This window comes from Ascaphus truei, chromosome 1 (assembly GCF_040206685.1).
Source record: "Ascaphus truei isolate aAscTru1 chromosome 1, aAscTru1.hap1, whole genome shotgun sequence".
Lineage (NCBI taxonomy): Eukaryota > Metazoa > Chordata > Amphibia > Anura > Ascaphidae > Ascaphus > Ascaphus truei.
Genome location: NC_134483.1, coordinates 461,151,011 through 461,171,275, shown reverse-complemented (window position 1 = coordinate 461,171,275; position 20,265 = coordinate 461,151,011). Strand labels below are relative to the sequence as shown.

At 42.5% G+C, this 20,265-nt stretch overlaps 1 protein-coding gene across 2 annotated transcripts in view; it reads right to left on the bottom strand.

Moving 5' to 3' along the window:
* The window catches only part of SGCZ (sarcoglycan zeta), a 1,846,920-nt gene that overhangs the window by 1,168,404 nt on the left and 658,251 nt on the right, over positions 1–20,265 (bottom strand). The window contains exon 1 of one of the 2 annotated variants that reach the window (XM_075565968.1): positions 17,377–17,440. The exons of the other annotated variant lie outside the window; for it this stretch is intronic. The gene's annotated coding sequence lies outside the window, so the exon portion shown is untranslated. Of the gene's footprint in view, positions 1–17,376; positions 17,441–20,265 lie in introns of those variants that run through there. 2 annotated transcript variants of the gene reach the window in all.

Here is a 20,265-nt window from a genome sequence, read left to right as displayed (position 1 = left end):
ATCCCCAAAAACCCCAGGAAACACCCAGGTACATTCTGAATACATGCCTTAAACTTTCCTTAAACTAGCCCCAGCATTTCTGCATTGATTAATGGCCAATCAGATTAACAGCGGGGGTCCCTGGCAGTCCCATTCAAACTGAATTGGACTGCCAGGGATCCCTGCTGTGTTAATCCTATGGGTCGTTAGTCAATGCAGAAATGCCTTAAACGTGCCTCAAACTAGCCCAGAACATACCCAGCACATACCCAGCACATACCCAGAATGTAACCCGGCTAGTTTACGGCAAATGTTAGAATAAACGTTGCCTCTACTGTATATCTATATATATATATGCAGAAAACAAGAAGAAAAAACAGGCGCACTCCTAGTGTGATAAAGTATAAAACAGTATTTTTGGGATTGTGAAATATAAAAAGTGCACTCTCTCCGTTCGTGCAGTACCTTGGAGCTGTTGCTATTTTGCTTGGGACTGCTGTCGCTTCCGGTTTTGCAGTTGCCTGCTGGTGAGCAGTGAGAGCTGTGGGAGGTGTATCTGGAGGGAGTCTCTGACCGTGTTGCTGATTATTACATCATCTGGCTGCGGTGGCTCCAGTGCACCTTGCTGAACCAACGGATATACCAGAGGTGGCGCCAACGGGACAGGCTGATACATTCCCTTCACAGCTTCAAGGCGATTGTGTATATCTCATAAATGCTATTATTTTTACTCTGTTTGTGAGTGCGCTTTTTATATTTTACAATCCCATAAATACTGTTTTATACTTTATCACACTAGGAGTGCGCCTGTTTTTTCTTCTTGTTTTCTGCAGATATCCTTGGGATTTGGTGATCCTTATATTCGGGCAGCAAAACTCCAGTGGACTAAGTACATTTTTTGGATTTTCAACTGACATCTGGTTTTTATTTTATTTTTTATGTTTTTTATTTTTGCTATAGATTCCAGTTGTTTTAAATCACAGATTCGCCCTTTTGGGGATTCTTTGGTCAATAGCCTTGTTAACTCTATCTGATTTACACAGCTGATTTATCCTTATCAAGCTTCCTAAGGCGCTACTCCAATTTGTTTGATATATATATATATATATATATATATATATATATATATATATATAGTTAACAGACCATACGATACCGGTTGCAACACGACATCAAGGGACAGCACGCAGGTTAGTAAATGATGAATTTTGGTGGTGTCACCTTGAGAAAGGTCCCACCGGGGGACCGAAATGTCGTTTTTTGTGTCTTCTATCAAATATAGAAAATTCATGATTTACTTAAACACAAAAGACACAGCGCACAACGCTCATAGTGCATTAAAGATATATTAAAACGACAAATAAATGGGGTAATTATTGTGCGTACATCAATAAAAATTCAGTTAGACATTTATGGGATATGTTACCCATCCACCAGCACTGCGACCCGGATCAGATGTTTTCAGCAGAGATCTTGCATCACACTGTGGACCGGATCAGCAGTCATCTGCTGTTACTGGAGTCCGTGGATAAGTCCCAGATTCAGAATGGGTAGATAAGGAGTCCTTTAAATGTCCCCGGTGAAGGTGAACAGTGTCCAGCCACAAGTGGCTCACTGGGGAACGGCCGTGTCCCGCGGTCCTCGCGACGGCTGGTCTCTCTCCTTCTCCCCACCTCACTGGCACTTCCGGGTGTGACGTCACTCCAACTCGCGTCGCGTCACGTCAGAGTTCTACTCCGGTGGCCGGATCAGTATATGTGGGGGCAGAGAGTCTAATAGAGCACTATCCTACGCGTTTCGAAACCATAAGGTTTCTTCATCAGGGAATAAAGAATGGCATCATAACTTGTGGCTGGACACTGTTCACCTTCACCGGGGACATTTAAAGGACTCCTTATCTACCCATTCTGAATCTGGGACTTATCCACGGACTCCAGTAACAGCAGATGACTGCTGATCCGGTCCACAGTGTGATGCCAGATCTCTGCTGAAAACATCTGATCCGGGTCGCAGTGCTGGTGGATGGGTAACATATCCCATAAATGTCTAACTGAATTTTTATTGATGTACGCACAATAATTACCCCATTTATTTGTCGTTTTAATATATCTTTAATGCACTATGAGCGTTGTGCGCTGTGTCTTTTGTGTTTTTGTCTAACGTTTTAGGGGGTGCCCTGAGCCATCCCCGGTACCACAGCTGCAGACGCTCCAATCTGAATATTAGGTCACGTAATATACCTTTAATATCACTGTATTATCACTTCACGTGTGTGGTATTGTTTAATAGTTGCGCACTTTCTGTTCACTTTCATGATTTACTTACCTGCGTGCTGTCCCTTGATGTCGTGTTGCAACCGGTATCGTATGGTCTGTTATTGCTTTATGGGATAAGCACCAAAACTTATTTACTTGCATATGGTGTGCCGGCTGTGCATTGGATTCTATATATATAGTTATATATATATAGTAACCAGGGAAATCCAGGTAACATAGAGACAGCACACCGCAATAATGAAGTAAATAAAGTGTATTAACAACACAGGTTGCCCTGTGTTGTTAATACACTTTATTTACTTCATTATTGCGGTGTGCGGTCTCTTTGTTACCTGGATTTCCCTGGTTACCCTGTACATATTTCTATATGGGACGAGCATCTGCCTTCATTTGAGAAACCGTGAGTGCAAACTATTTTTTCATTGTTTTTTTTGTTTTTTCATTGAATATATATATATATAAATAGATAAATAAATAAATAAATAGATGATACCGTTCTGTGGCTAACGAAATGCTTTTATTTGTGCGAGCTTTCGAGATACACTGATCTCTTCTTCCGGCGATGTTACAATGTATTCATGAATACAAATTTATGCAACTGTTCGGGACACTTAACGGTGGCCTAAACAGAGATCGAAAATTTTATGAGTCATTACTGACACAAGTGAACTCTCTTCCCATGAGCGCTAAATTCCATGTCTGTACATACTGTGCTATATGTATTCACACACAGCTGTCTCTTACACATACCAATACTCCTTGTTTTTCCATCCCTATACACCAATAGGGACCACATAGTATCCACACACACTTTTAGTTATGCTACTATCTCTCACATTTCCACACCTACATACACCATTTATTTTACTCCAACTCCACAAACCCCTTTTGTAAAGCACTGTATACACTGTGGGCTCTCCATTCATTTATATTCACACAGATACACACACACACAGACTCTTACATCACTTACTTTCAGGAACCATTTAACACCTCTAGCCATAAATCTCATCCACACCGGGGGAAGGACAAGCACAGATAACATTCCAAGAGACACTGTTTTTAAGTATACCCTTTGCTTGCTTCATTCATTGTAACATCGCCGGAAGAAGAGAACAGTGTATCTCGAAAGCTCGCACAAATAAATGCATTTCGTTAGCCACTGAACGGTATCATCTATTTATTTTTTGATTATTGAAGATCGGCTAACACGGTACTGATACCTCTACATGAAAATATGGAAGATACCACATTGTACCGCACTCAAATGAAGCTAAAAGATTTACTGAAAAAACAGGCACAACTAGACAGCGATATCATCTTCCTCAGCAAATGCAAAAAGAAGCACCTGACTCGTCCTCAAAAACCCACTTGCAACACATACAACACAAAATTCTCCCAACAACTGTGCACCAGGAACTCAGAAAGATTAAGGAACCATCTGATCAGCATCTGTTACAGCAACAGGAGAAAGACAAAAGACATCATAGACTGCATCCTGGAGACAGGAGAAATACACACAGACATATGGAGAGGACTCCAAACATTCCATGAAAAACTCCTGAAGGGTCTAATTAGCAATAAGGAAAGAAACTGCACAGACTGAGGCTTAGAATGAGATACTCTGCAGCAGCCAGCACAACAACTAATAACACAAACATTGACAGTCACCAAGAGCAGGACTGCACTGTTAACCTCTCAGACTACACACCTAATCAAGCAGAGTCCTCAGTATTATCAAAGGGTCTCACATTCTGCCCTACCAAGCCTATGGACAAGATTGAGCTGTGCAGTGACCTGGAAGAATTCTTCAGAAGGCTGCGTCTTAAGGAGTTCATCCACAACAGACACAACCAAGATTATGCCAACACTGCAGAAGGAGAGCCACTGCACATGAGCAGGGAGAAGCAAAATTCTAACTGGTCCCACAAACTGGGCGCAACCCCACAATGGACCGGTACATTGAAAGCTTCAGACACAGCGCCAAAACCACCATCCTGGACAAAGTAAAGAAACAAACATATAATCTGACACTGATGAAGAGGAGAGCCATAGAATCGCTAAAGGCCAACCACAACATAACAATCAAACCAGCGGACAAGGGAGGAGCAGTGGTCATAATGAACACCACAGACTACCTGCGGGAAGCACACAGGCAACTCTCTGATTCAAAGTATTACACCCAACTGCAGGAGGATCCAACTAAAAAATACATGAGAGAACTCAACAGGATCATTAAAACACTCCCGATCCGCACAAGAGAACAAATTCTGGACCTGATACCAGCTAACCCAAAACCTGGCACATTCTACATGCTCCCTAAAATTCACAAAGAGGGTAACCCTGGTCGCCCAATTATCTCTGGATCTGGCACACTTACCGAAAATATTTCTGGCTGGGTGGAGGGCATTCTAAAACCACTTGTCAGTAACACACCCAGCTATATCCAGGATACCACTGACCTGCTAAACAAACTGAATGCCATTGGCCCCCTCCCTACAGGAATACTAATTGCAACCATGGATGTAGAGTCACTTTATACAAACATCCCCCACGAGGATGGGATTTCAGCCTGCAGTTACTTTCTGGGACCGCAGGAGCCACTCACAGAGACAGTGACTAAATGCATCAAATTTATTCTGACCCATAACTACTTCACATTTGGAAATGACACATACCTCCAGACAACCGGGACCGCTATGGGTACTCGGATGGCGCAACAGTATGCCAATCTGTTCTGCGCAAAACTGGAAAGTGACTTTCTTTCCACCTGTCACTTGAAACCCCTTACATACCTTCGCTACATCGATGACATCCTCCTGATTTGGACCTCTGGTGAACAGGACCTCCTACAGTTCTATGACAACTTTAATATGTTCTACCCGACCATCAACCTCAAACTCACCCATTCCCCGGATGAAGTACATTTCCTAGACACCACCATTACTATAAAGAACAACCAACTACAGTCTTCTGTATACCGCAAACCTACAGACAGAGCCAGCTATTTGAGGGACAACAGCTTCCACCCGACACACACCAAACATGCAACCATCTACAGTCAAGCCATATGCTACAACTGGATATGCTCCGACATAGCAGACAGAGACCAGCGGATTAAAGCCTTGAGATCAGATTTTATAAACCATGGATATAACCACAGAATTGTAGACCAGCAAATTCACAAAGCTACCAGAATACCAAGAAGTGATCTCCTTGAATACAAACAGAAGGAGACAAGCGACAGGGTACCTTTGGTGGTCACATATAACCCACACCTAGGAGCCCTACGCAAGATCGCCAGGGAACTACAACCCATCCTCCAGGAAGATACAAGACTGCAACAGGTCTTCCCTGAAGCACCCTTATTATCATACAGACAACCTCATAATCTCAAGAATATTATGGTGAGGAGTAAAGTATTCAGCAGTACAACTAAATGCGGGACAAAACCATGCCAGGCCCCAAGATGTAAAATCTGCGCAATGCTTTACACAGCGGACACAATACAAATACCACACAGGAATCGGGAATACAAAATCAGAGGAAGGTTCACCTGTTCCTCCAGCAATGTCGTGTACCTCATCATGTGCATGAAATGCCCAGGAGGCTGCTACTACATAGGTGAGATGGGACAGGGGCTAAACAAGAGAATGAACCTGCATCACCACAGCATCACATGCGGAACAAGAGACAGTCCTGTCGGCGAACATTTCTCTGACTCTGGCCATAAGATGAAAGATCTGAGGGTTGCCATACTCAAAGGTAATCTTAAAACACCGAAAGAGAGACGGTTGCATGAATACAAATTTATGCAACTGTTCGGGACACTTAACTGTGGCCTAAACAGAGATCGAAATTTTATGAGTCATTACTGACACAGGTGAACTCCCTTCCCATGAGCGCTAAAGACCATGTCTGTACATACTGTGCTATATGTATGCACACACAGCTGTTTCTCACACATACTAATACTCCTTATTTTTCCATCCCTATACACCAATAGGGACCACATAGTATCCACACACACTTTTAGTTATGCTACGATCTCTTACATTTCCACACCTACCCACACCATTTATTTTACTCCCACTCCACAAACCCCTTTTGTAAAGCACTGTATACACTGTGGGCTCTCCATTCATTTATATTCACACAGATACACACACACACACTCTTACATCACTTACTTTCAGGAATCATTTAACACCTCTAGCCATAAATCTCATCCACACCAGGGGAAGGACAAGAACAGATAACATTCAAAGAGACACTGTTTTTAAGTATACCCTTTGCTTGCTTCATTCATTGTAACATGGCCGGAAGAAGAGATCAGTGTATCTCGAAAGCTCGCACAAATAAAAGCATTTCGTTAGCCACTGAACGGTATCATCTATTTATTTTTTGATTAATGAAGCTCGGTGCACACACACACACACACACACACACACACACACACACACACACACACACACACACACACACACACACACACACACACACACACACACACACACACACACACACACACACACACACACACACACACACACTACATTTAACAATTCCACCAAGCCCCCAATATATAGAAAAAATCCCCCAAGCCCCCAATACATATAAAAATAACCCCAAGCCCCCAATACATATATAAATACCGCAAAGCCCCAATACATATAAAAATACCCCCAAGCCCTCATAGATATAAAAATACCCCCAAGCACTCAAATATATATTTTAAAAAAAACAATGCATATAAAAATACCCCCAATACATATAAAAATACTCCCAAGCCCCCCAATACATAGAACATTTCCCCCAAGCCCCCCAATACATATAACAATTCCCCCAAGCACCCAATACATATAACAATTTCCCCAAGCACGCAATACATATAAAAATACCCCCAAACCCCCAAGACATAGAAAATTACCCTCAAGCCCCCAATACATATAAAAATACCCCAAAGCCCCTCAATAGATAGAACAATTCCCCCAAGCCCCCAATACATATAACAATTCCCCCAAGCCCCCCAATACATAAAAAATTGCCCCAAGCCCCCCAATACATATAACAATTCCCCAAGCCCCCAATATATATAACAATACCCCCAAGCCCCCCAATACATATAAAAATAGCCCCAAGCCCCACAATACATATAAAAATACCTCTAATACATATAAAATACAGACTTACATTGGGTCAGGCCAGGCCCGATGTCTGCAGGGGTCCGCTGGCTGGGGGGGCCCGGCCATCCAGCGCTGCAGATTTCCCCTGACTCCTGTCCAGGCCCTGCTGCCGGTCGTGGCCAGGCCATGACTCTCAGCTGCCTATAAGCCTCTTCCTTTCTCTGCCCCACACTGCCGGCACGCGACCGGGCTCTCTGATGCCAGCGCGCTGGCAGTAAACTTGATCCAGATTCCAGCGCACCATGCGCTGATATCAGAGAGCCCCATTGCATGCTGGCAGTGGAAGCTTGGCGGCATGGGGCAGAGAAAGGTAGAAGCTTATAGGCAGCTGAGAGTCGGGGCCCGGCCGCGACCAGCAGTAGGGCCTGGCCAGAGGTCGGGGGAAATGTGCAGCGCAGGTTGGCCAGGCCCCCTCAGCCAGCGGCTCGGGACAACAACCCCGGCAGACTCCCCCTGTTGGCGGCCCTGGTTTCAGACAAAAGGTGACACATTGTGTGCTCATTTGCATGTCATTTCCCAGAATCCCTTGCTGCAGTGGAAACTGTATGCTAGGTGATAATGGTTGAAAGGCAGGGTTGCAGACCTGTCAAAGACATGTGCTCACAAGTGATATTCTTTGTTGGCTATATATATATCATCATCAGCCCTTGTCTATCCACTGGTTTGATGAAGGCCTCCCTATTGATCCTCCAGGTACTGCAGTTACAAGGCTTTATTTTCCATGTTGCTCCTACGTTTGGTCATTGTATCACCATCAGGGAACTCATTAACTGTAACACTAGTTATGTAGTACAGTATATGCACTGGAATGCTCCTGCAAGAAACAGTACTGTACATGGACAGGACTAAAAGATCATTGTAAACATGCTTCCTAGAACACCAGAGAAATAGAGAAAAAGGAAGTGAAACACATTGCCTCTCAAAACAGTTTTTGGATTCCCACAACTACAAACTAGTAGGACTAACTGTAAAGAGGATAGAATAAAACCAACACCCAAGGAGGTGACAGATTCAAAAGAATATGTCTCAGAGAAATGTATTGGATAGATAAACTCTAAACTCTGCCACTGCTGGTCCTCAACCTAGAGATTGACATAAGGCATTTATTTAATCCATGTTTAGGTTTATATCCCAATTAATCCCCCTTTTTGTATACATTTTGTTTATTAGTTCATTTTTAGGCCACTTCCTATTCATTAATATTTGATCCTAACCCTGTTTTTGGTTTTAAAGGTAATTTGTTCTTTCATATTGTACACCTCATATTCTACTGAAATAGCTTTTTTAATTTCCATTATTTATTTGTTATATATATACTATATTTATCAGTTCCGCACATTTGATTCAAGGGGTTATTACAGTATGTCAACAAATATATAAACGCTTAATAAACTCACAGCTATTTACTACAGCATATAGATGCAGCGGCCGTTATCTGATCATTTCTCGAATTGGTTTAGAAATCTCCCCGAAATTCTTTCACAATTTGCCTCGGCAGACTAATGGCCCATCGGATTAACACAGCAGAGGTCCCTGCTGTTTTAATCATATTGGGGTCTACCTGTCTGTAAGAGATGCGCAGTAAGAGATAGGCTGAATAAGTCACACTAACTGTGCACCTCTAACAGGCGATTGCAGAGTTTTTATTTAATTTTAAACATTACAGTAATGTAGCAGCGGGTCTCCGGAGCTGAACCACATTGATTTCAGGTCCGGGGATACCATACTTCGCGAGATACAGGCCCTGTTATCGGGTGCCGGTATCCCCATGTTAAAATCCTGTGAGTCACGTGACCGTGGGATCTAAACATTGCAGAGGGATACTGGCACCCTATAACAGGGCCTGTATCTCGGGAAAAAGGGGGTCCCCGAGGCTGAAATCAACTTTGTTCAGCCCAGAAGGCCCCCTACTCCCACCTATTAGTATCAAATTTCGCCCCCCGCATCCCCCCAAAAGAAAAAATCATTACCATAGTGCATAGCTGGTAAAATAATGAAGCTGCTTACATTTTAATTTTATTTATTGTGTATGAGCACGGGGTCTCCTGAGTTGAACAAAGTTGATTTCAGCCTCGGAACCCCCTACTTCTCGAGTTACAGGCCCAGTTATGGGGTGTCGGTATCCGTGCTATGTTAAAATCCATGTGGAATCTAAACAAAGCAGAGGTCCCCTGCTGGCTTGTGGGTGGACATTTGCTCTGCTCAAATACAAGATTCGATGTCCTGTCTATCGGGTGTATGAGAGAAGGCTGTTCAGTAGCTATTTTCTCTCTGCCAGTGCCATGGAGGCAACTGCATTGAATACACTGCCTTGGGACATGGAAAGTTCAGGGAGAAGTCTTGTATGTAAGGATGCAGTGTGCAAAAGTCACCAACAGAAGCCTAACACGTTTCGCCTACAGGTTTCTTCAGGAGTATCAATACTATTTAACTATATGAATAGTTTGAGCAAGAATTGTTCCATATAAATAGAGTGAAAGTACAGTATCTCTAGGTGTCTGTAGCCACTTCTTTATGAAGGGAAATTGTGGCTCTCCTTAGTAGAAACAAGGATATATTAGAAGAAAAGAGCTACATAACAGAAACACCTCATGGTATACTGTATTAAGTTTTAATCCCTAAAGATATATGAACAAGATAAAAAAAACACATTCACAAAGTAGTGTCTTTGGTATAGCTAAACTGTAGATTAAATAGTCCTTTAATAGCCTTATAATGTTTACAAGTGGAGTCCTGGCATCCAGGTAGAGCTTCAGTGAAATCTATCACTGGTAGGTGCTGGCATCCTCTGCACTCTCCGATGTCGTCTACTGATGACATCACAATAGATGCTGGGTGGTCCGGAACTCCTCTCAGCTCTCCACTGAGCTGTGCCACGTCTGAGGTCTGCCTCTGCCTCTCTACGTGTTTCGCAATTCTATTATTGCTTCAACAGGAATAGATTATAAAGTCTTTTAGTGGGCTTTATATACTAAATATAATTAACCTGTTGACCACTGAAAATCCTTCTTTATAAACAAAAAAAATAATAATTACTTGGGGCTTCATTGTTCATATTATCCAATGTACATGAAGAAGAATTTATATATAAAATATACCAAACAATAAAGTGTAATTTCTTATTTAGTAGAAGATTTAAGATCCACGATGTGAGTTAAACATCAATATTACAGTGAATATCTATTTCAAGGTGCAACTTTAAATATGTATGTTTTTATTTTAAAGACTAAATTGCCAATTACAATTGACTGTATGTAAATTGCAAACAGTGACATTATAGAGAATGATTTGATTGGTTTAAACTATTCAGTACCAAAGTAATACCTAATTTAGAACTAGTGTGTCTTGTTCTAAATAGTAAATGTATTCTTTTTAATAGTTGATAGACAACATATGATGTGGGATAGACTGAGAAAGATGCAATATTGAAAAATATTGATACAAATAGAAATGAATCAAATATATGAATTTGATATACAGATGCTGCAGCTGTTATCTGATCATTTACCTTGTTTAATCACACACTATAGTGCTTGGTGGTCAGAGAAGGTCCGCTGCAGACATAAGGGCCCATCGATTAACACAGCTGGGGACCCTGCTGTGTGAATCCTACCGGGGTCTACTTGTCTGTAAGAGACGCGCAGTAGAGATAGGCTGAATCAGTCACTCTACCTATGCGCTTCTAACAGGCGATCGCGGGGGGTTTATTTAATTTTAACATTAAATTAATGTAGCAGGGGTCTCTGGAGCTGAACCGCATTGATTTCAGGTCCGGGGACCCCCTACTTCCTGAGATACAGGCCGCGTTATGGGGTGCCGGTATCCCTATGTTAAAATTCTGTGGGTCACGTGACTGTGGGATCGAAAGGTCATAAATAAATAATGTGGTGGGTGCTGGGGTTAGAGCTTGCAGGGATTGTGTGTTCATAGTTACATAGTTACATATTAGATGAGGTTGAAAAAAGACTTCCGTCCATCAAGTTCAACCTATGCTAAATTTATTATGAGTATGATTAAATCTGTTAAGTGCATTTTTTATGTATAGCTGTACACTTAAATCGTTTTTTTTTTCATATATATAATATGTTTATGTATTAAATTTATATTATTGTATTAATTGATTAGCATGTATAATAACAAATACTTTGCCAAATTATATTGAACACAAGTACAGTATATAGTTTTATTCATATATTCACAAAGCACACATATATAATATATAAATATTATGTTTATCACACACATTCACTTTAGAACACACTTAAATTGCACAAGTAATGAACACATTGGTTATTTATTGACCACACCATGTTTTATGTTGTCTCTTATATAATTAGGTTGTTTTATGGTTGTCATTTCTATGTTATGTGTTGTATACCAGCTGAGGTTTGTCTTTATCATCATCTGCAGCGCGATCACCAAATGAATGGACTCACGAGTGCGCATGTGCAGAACGTTACAGGTGTAATTAATTATTTTTAAATGAACTCCCTATATAATGGACAATTTTGGACAGATCAAACATACCCCTGAGGAAGGAAGCAGTAGCTTCTGAAACGCGTAGGGTGGTCACGCTGACACTACTGCCTCACTTATCTACAGTATCCCCCTTCCACAGATTTCGTGGTGAATCAGCTCATGCGAGCTGACTAACATCATTAAGCTTTTGGCGAATCTGCCGCCGCTGTTCTCGGATCAACTGCACACTTTCCCCGGTGCATCGAGGGAGGCAATCCGCCCACACACCAGCTGGTGTGTGCAACCCTTCACCAACGGAGGATCTCCTGTGCAGTTGCAGATTACCGGAATAGAGAGGGGACACTCTCAGATATATCCACTGCTTGCCCTTATCATCCATCTGGTGATTGGGCATTTCTATCATTGCAGCAGAGTGTCAATCTGACCTACTTCAATTGTTTATATATATTTTATTATTTTTCATATGTCCTATGTATGTTTTTATTAAATGTTTATATATTTAAATATCACCTGTTGAATTCTCAGCTGTCTGTTATCTGTATTGTATGTGTGTCTGTCACCTTATCCAACAGTATTATGCTATGCACTATGTTTTTCTTTTTTTAAGCTTTCTACCTACCACTTGGAGCTACTTCAAGATCCTCCAACAGGCTTGGTTTTTATATCCTTTTGTTATATTATATTAGGCGCCTTAGATAAACATTCTTTCCTATTCTACTCTGTACTGACCTGGGGGTCAGTTATTGTATCATTGGCAGCCCCTTATGTGTAGGTAATGTTCCATGCATAAGGTTGTATATTGTATTGTACCACTTATTCTTATAGTTAGCGCTACCTATTCTGTTGTTCCCTATGCTAAATTTAGACAACATATACTTAATAATATATCTATACTTACTTATTGATCCAGAGGAAGGCAAACAAAAAAACCCCTTAAGGGGAAAAATTAATTCCTTCCTGACTTCAAGAATTGGCAATCGGCTTAATCCGACTGGGTATCCCATTTTCATGTAATTTCCCAGAATCCCTTGCTGCAGTGGAAGCACTGTATGCTAGGTGATAATGGCGAAAAGCAGGGTTGCAGACCTATCTAAGACATGTGAATGTTCTCACAAGTGATATTTTTATATATATATATATATATATATATATATATATATATATATACAGTGGCGACACTGTTTATTCTAATACGGCCGTCACCGCGGTTAAAAAAAACAACGGGCGTCGCACGGCAGTACTCGGCCGCTTTCCATAGAAAGCGCCATAGCGCTTTTCTATTGAGGCGCGGGAAAGTCCGGGGAGCGCGCACGCAACTTTCAACGACATGCCCGGCCAGGAGAGGGAGAGAGGGAGAGAGGGAGAGAGGGAGAGAGGGAGAGAGGGAGAGAGGGAGAGAGGGAGAGAGGGAGAGAGGGAGAGAGGGAGAGAGAGCACAGTCAATTGTCTTAGACAAGTCTGCAACCCTGCTTTTCGCCATTATCACCTAGCATACAGTGCTTCCACTACAGCAAGGGATTCTGGGAAATTACATGCAAATGGGCAAACACTATATATATATGCACACACAATCCCTGCAAGCTCTAACCCCAGCACACACACACATATATATATATATATATATATATATATATATATATATATATATATATATAAAAGAGAGAAGGAAGAAGAGAGAAGAGAGGAGAGAGGAGAGATAGAGAGGAGAGAGGAGAGAGAAGAGAAGAGAAAGAGATCACTTGCAATCCCTTCAAGCTCTAACCCCAGCACACACACACACACACACACACACACACACACACACACACACACACACACACACACACACACACACACACACACACACACACACACACACACACACACACACACACACACACACACACACACACACACACACACACACACATAGTTTTGTGCCATGTCATGAAAATACACTTTACCTGATCAAGATTGTGTGCTGTCTCCTGATTTCATGGAACCTACACAGTATTGTTATCTTATAATTCTTTATGGGACTTGCACCTACCTGCATATTACTGCTTATGGAGTGCTAACTGACTTTATTATATATATATAATATATATATATATATATATATATATATATATATATATATATAATATATATATATATATATATATATATATATATAAATATATATATATATATATATATATATATATATATATATAAACAAAGGAAAAAGGCAGCGCCTCTAATTCTTAGTGATATATAAATCTCAAAAAAGTGTTACAAGTGAATATATGTTCATGAAAATAATCAATTCAAAAAAGAACATAAATAAAAATAAAGTTGATATCTCAATAAATAAACAATTAATATAGTAACACCTAAAATTCTATACCTGTGCTCTATTCAAAGAAAAAAACGACACACTCACAAATGATATAACATTAACGTGCTTAACAAACAAAACCACATAAATGTGCAAAGGAGGAGGATAAAAACCAGTCCTTATTTCAAAGTCCAATATGAAATTTATGCTATTGCAGGGGGTCTCCGGCTGCTCTCGAAGTGGACTAACCACATCCACAGTGAATCTAGGAGAAAAAGAGAGGAGAGCGCACGCCCCATAGCGTAAAATAGTAAATTTAATGAGGAGAGGGGGGATAAAAATGCACTTACAAAAGTACAAATAAAACAGGCATTGCGTGATATAATCATCACCATCCGGTTACTTGTTTCTGTCCTTATGGTGAAATCCGCTCTCAATTCAGGATGGGAAACGTCCCTGCAGAAGTCTCCAGCAGATTTCCAGGGCCAGTAGAAGTGAATTGTTGATTTAAGAGTCCAAGAAGGTTAACTCCGAAATGCCAGGCCTCTGTAACACCAGCGCATGGATCGGTCCACACCAGCGCTCTATGATGACGTAGTGTCAATGCGTCCTACGTGACGACGCTTCCCTGATGCGTTTCGTCACTCTCGGGCAACTTTCTCAAAGGGCAGTACTCATCTCCCCCTCCCCTCATTAAATTTACTATTTTACGCTATGGGGCGTGCGCTCTCTCCTCTCTTTTTCTCATATATATATATATATATATATATATATATATATATATATATATATATATATATATATATATATATATGATAAAGTCAGTATATATCATATTTCTTATGTGACATGTTTTTCTTTACCTCTAACATTTTGAGCTATCTTCTGGCTATGCTTCAGAGTATCCTTCTGTTTTACTTCCCTCAATCCCTCACTTTATGTCCTCCCAAACTCTCCCATTTTAACCCATTATTTATTTATTTTTCTCTTTCCTAAAGTCTCAAATTCCCCCTCTCTTTTTTAATTCTCTGTTCTCTGCAATACAAATAAACTAACATAAAAAATACATCTATTTCTGTGTTGCATGCATAAACATTATGGGCCATACAGTACACATATCAAATAAATTGTCACTTGTGATGGTTCAAGCAATAAACAATACAATGCTACGCTGTCTCATTAATTTTCAACTAATAAGATTTAAGTGCAGCTGTAGATTGCTTGGCACAGCATGTTTTAACCACTGTACATTTATTTCCCTGCTCTTGCAGTATTTGCCTCATTTACTGTTGTATGTGTTAGCTTTCCACCACAATAAAAATAGGTATTTTTAATGGACCTACTGGGTAGTTCAATTAGCTACATATAGCAAGAGAGCGATTTACAGCATTGCTAGAGATTATTATTGCACCTGCTACCATGAGGTAATGCACAAAATAACAAAATATTGTTACTGCAGGCTGTATTTGTTTCAATGGCGCCTCAATAAACATTGCAGTGCAATAACGTCTGCTACATTTGGAGGTCTGTAAGATATGGTTGACCCTATGACAGCAGGGCTGATGTCAAAAGGGTGGTGCGGGGAGAGGAAAATTAAACTGATATCATCAGTGTTGGATGGACGGTAGGGGAGCACAAACACGTGGATGATATGTGAAAATATAAAATATATAGTGTAGTAAAGTCAAGACCGAGATGGTAAATAAGCTGAAGGGGTCTTTAGATGTTACACTCACATTCTTCCCAATCAATAAAAGCCTTTCCCAGCAATGTGGCAATGATGTATTTTTAAATCTGGCCTAATACCCCCATTTTACACACTGTAAATGGTAATACCATCTATCCTGTAACCAAAATACGATGCCTAGGAGTGACATTTGACTCTTTCCTTTTGTTGTACATTCACATTCTTGGGATGGCCAAAATTTGACACTTCTTCCTCTGTAATATTGTCAAATTCCACCCTCTCCTCTGTCAATCTACTGCTAAAACACTAATGCATGCCCTATTCCTCAACCATGGATTATTGTATCATACTGTTAACAGGCCTCCCTGCCTCACAACTTTCTCAATCTTAAATTCAACTGCTAGAATAACTTCACTTTTTCCCAAAACAGTATCCGCTCATCTCCTCAAATCCCTCTCCTGACTTCCCATTAAATTTCAGATCACCTACAAATTTCTCCTCCTTACCTTTAAAGCTGCAGTTCAGTCTTTTTTTTTAATTTATTTTTTTTACTTCAATAGTTTCATGTGGGCAATCTCTAATTACCTAAAGAACTGCATAGCTGCCGGTCAATTCGTTCTCCGTCTATTGATCGGCTAAGTTTGGCGACATCTTTAAATATGGGGAATATAAATCGTTGCTATAGGAACAAGCATGCTTGTGTAACGGGTATTCCCTCCTGTCTGACCCACCCAATCTCACATTGGCCCGTGTGGTCTAACCGGTCCCCATTACGTGATCGTGTATGGTGGTGCACCTGCAAGTAACAGGACTCCTGAGTCTCCCGCACTATGGTATTAGGGGATGTCATCAGGAACAGGTAGCTGAGGTAGTGGGTACGAGTCCAAATTACATCATGTGCAGCGCCTCCACCTCATCAGGATCTATGCTTCCGCAGGGAGATGGTCCTGGTGAGGAACTCCTTCTCGGTGGTTACTGCCACTGTAGAGTAATCTCACACTCACACAGTGGGGGTATCTTTAACAAGGGCATATTTATTGACGATCTGATTGTAGTAGACTGCCCCATGCAACTCACAGCTCTAGCCGCACATTTCTCTGTGCTGTCCCTTTGCCAGGTACGCCCTCCCTTATTTGAGTGCGATCCCCTCTCCCCTTAGGGAGATCACCCCTGTGCTAGGTCCCTGGACACAGTGTGGCCTTGACAGGCTTGATCTGGAAACTCGTGCCACTAGTTACAGCACTAGGGTCACAAAGCTATCCTGCAATCCCTTTCACAGGAGCCAAACACTTTAGCAACAACAACTCTAAACTGACAGTGGACTTCCTTATATACCTCAGGGGGCAGGCACATCTCTGATGTCACTATCTAGGGACTCAGAGCATGCAGCCACTCCCATCCATACATAGGGCACCTCACCAGGGTGTGAGGGAAAACCTCCATAACTACTGCTGGCAGGCCTGTACTTACCAGGGCTTACTGCCAACAGGGAAGATGTCTGCAGTCCATTATTATGCATGGCTACATACTCCCCCTGGTGAATCCCCACCGTCCCGGCTGGGACCTAAATTTGGTGTACCTTGCGCCAGGAAACACTGCAAAAGAACACAAAAATAAAGTTTCAAGCATCATTACATTCACATAATAATGTTATAATATTACGCTCACTGACCAGCAGGGAGCGCTAGACTAATCACAGACTATCTATTCAGGCCACCTAATAGTAGTGTCTAGGGTCTGGCTTCTTCACCTCCCTTCCCGCTGCATCGGTCACTGTAACGCTATACTCCCGGGGCAGGCCTCGCTCATTGCAGTACACTACTTTATGCATGTAGATACTGCGCCCGATCTTCCAAACCCTCATCAGTTGGGAAACCCTCTGTTCAGCCTGAATTCCCACAATAGCACCTCCCTTGCTGACCATATAGTACTCAATGTCAGCCCGGATCCACCTTTCCCGATTATCTTCTATCTCCCTCATCAGAGGTTCGGGGACATAAGAGTACTCAAGTCCATGAGACCTCTTTACTTAGCCGCGATAGCTCGCTCGGCCCGACATGCCCGGGTCAACTTAGCATATCCCGCCCTCCCCGGCAACACCCATGTCAGGGGCTCTTCTGGTTCCACGGGATCCTCTAACCCCTCGGGACCCTTGGGCGTAAATAAACCTCGCTTAATCTTACCCCACCTTACTTGTAACTCCTTGAGATAGGCATCATCATCGAACTCCCCTGTAGCCCACCAATGATCCACCACCCCATCCCTTTCTAGAATGAATCAGGTGCGGTCAAGCCACGCTACATATCCCTCATACAGAGGCGCCCACCATCTAGTCTCCCTGAGCTCCTCTTGCCCGGATTCTAGGGATTCCTCTTCCTCGGGCCGACCTGAAGATACCCCCGAAGTACCCTCAGATTGTGCAGCAATTCCCCGGCGCTGTTACTTATTCCCAATGGTGACACTCAACGCACTAGGACATTCACTAGACACACTTGTCCGGAAATCCTCCCCCCTCCCACCAATCCATCATCCGAAGTTACTCAGTCCAGGCTTTCAGTCCGTTCCTCGGAAGGACCCCGGGAATCCCCTGACATCCCTAGACTAGAAGTTGACCCAAACGTGAAAACGACTGGGGCAGGGACTTTATCTAGGGCCTTGGGGCTAACTCTGGGGTTGGACGGGGTTTGGGGATAGGGCCGGACAGTAGGTATCGGCAGGGCTACAACCTGCTCCTCGGCAATACCTGACTCGGCTCCGCCACAAAGTCTCTCCTCTTCTCAAGTGCTGGGGCTCTTTACTCGCCTGATCGATCGCCCATTCCTCCTCGGCGTAGGCGACCGGCTTCCGCTGCTTGACCACAGAGGCGCGATCATTTTCCACTCGAGCCCGCTCTGGTCATCCGGAACATTCTCCGTGCACGCACGTGACTCGCCGCCATCTTGGGTTGGGTCCCCAATCGAGACCTCTTCCTCCACAAGGACATCCGGCAACGCCCTGCTCTTGCGTGATCCCGTCTGGGCCTGGTTCCGCTCTTCTTTAATCACCACCCCCGGAGCCTGAGATAAGCATGGCCGTGACTTACTACTCCGTAGTGTCGGGTGGATCGGCCTCCATCCGAACCGCTAGTCACCACGCATGTGGGACTTCGCTGCTCGGGTTGTCTCGGTACTGGTGACACGCGACTCCGTGTCTCCACACCACGAGGGATGGCATCTCGCCACGGCGTACCACTGGTGTGGTACTCCGGCATCATATCCAGCGCATCCGACAGCCTTGCGCACTCCTCGTCTGAGGACTCTAGTTTTGCATTCGGTCGGGGCACCCCGGTAGGTGATCGCCGGTGAGCCCCTCTCTTGTCACCCCATCGATGACAATGTTTCTCTTTCTTAGCAACCCGCTCTGGTCCCGGTTCTTCGGGACCCGTGGTTTCTCGCCACAATGCTCCCGGAAGTTCCGCTGCCAACCTAGAGACATCTTCCTTGGCTTCCACGGCTTGCACCGGCACAAAAGTCGGCATGGGCCACAAATATTGCAGTCCACAATGAGGATTGGAGGTATGTGCCTAAAGGAGTCACCAAAAGATCCCTTTTGAAAGGCGCACAGCAAAACCTTATAGTATAATATGGTCAGGGGTGAATAAATGTGTGCATAAAAATAAAAAAGATTTATTAAATGTCTTTATTAAAAATCGTGTGGTGTAATGTGTATAACATAGATAAAATAGACTAGGAGAGTCTATAGTACTACTCAGGTACCCTAGTAGCTACCAATGATGAACAATGCTATATATTTACTACTGGCAGTTGATAGCTGAAATTTCTGCAGAGTGGTGCTATTTTTATATTTGCAGGATTATTTGCTGCGCATATAGCGCAGTGTATTGATCAACACCATGCACATTGGAGCAGCATTAGTCAGGTAAGGTGTAAGACACTACGGAGGAAATTCAAAGTTTGACTTATAAACTTGGAGCACATACACTGATACAAAGAGGAAAACAGTTAGTGTAGCAGTCTTAGTCAATGCTTCATATCATTGTTGCTGTTTTAGATGTTTTCCTCTTAGCACATGTAGTGACTGCCTGATATAGTTATAATGGATTGGATATCCAGCTCCAAAGGGTTAAGTGCTGGGTCTTAGGCAGGAAAGATGTGTATGCTTCCTCAAAATATAGTGGGATTCTGCACTGAAAACGGGTCAGTTTTTCGCTATAGGTATGTACAGTGTAGGGTATTTCCCTTTGTGTGTTGACATATACATGTAGTGTACTATTAAACTGCAGATTTAGACTCAGTCACGATGTTGTGCTGCATAGTGCAGGTTTACTGTAGATAGTGTGTATATGCTTCCTCAAAGTGA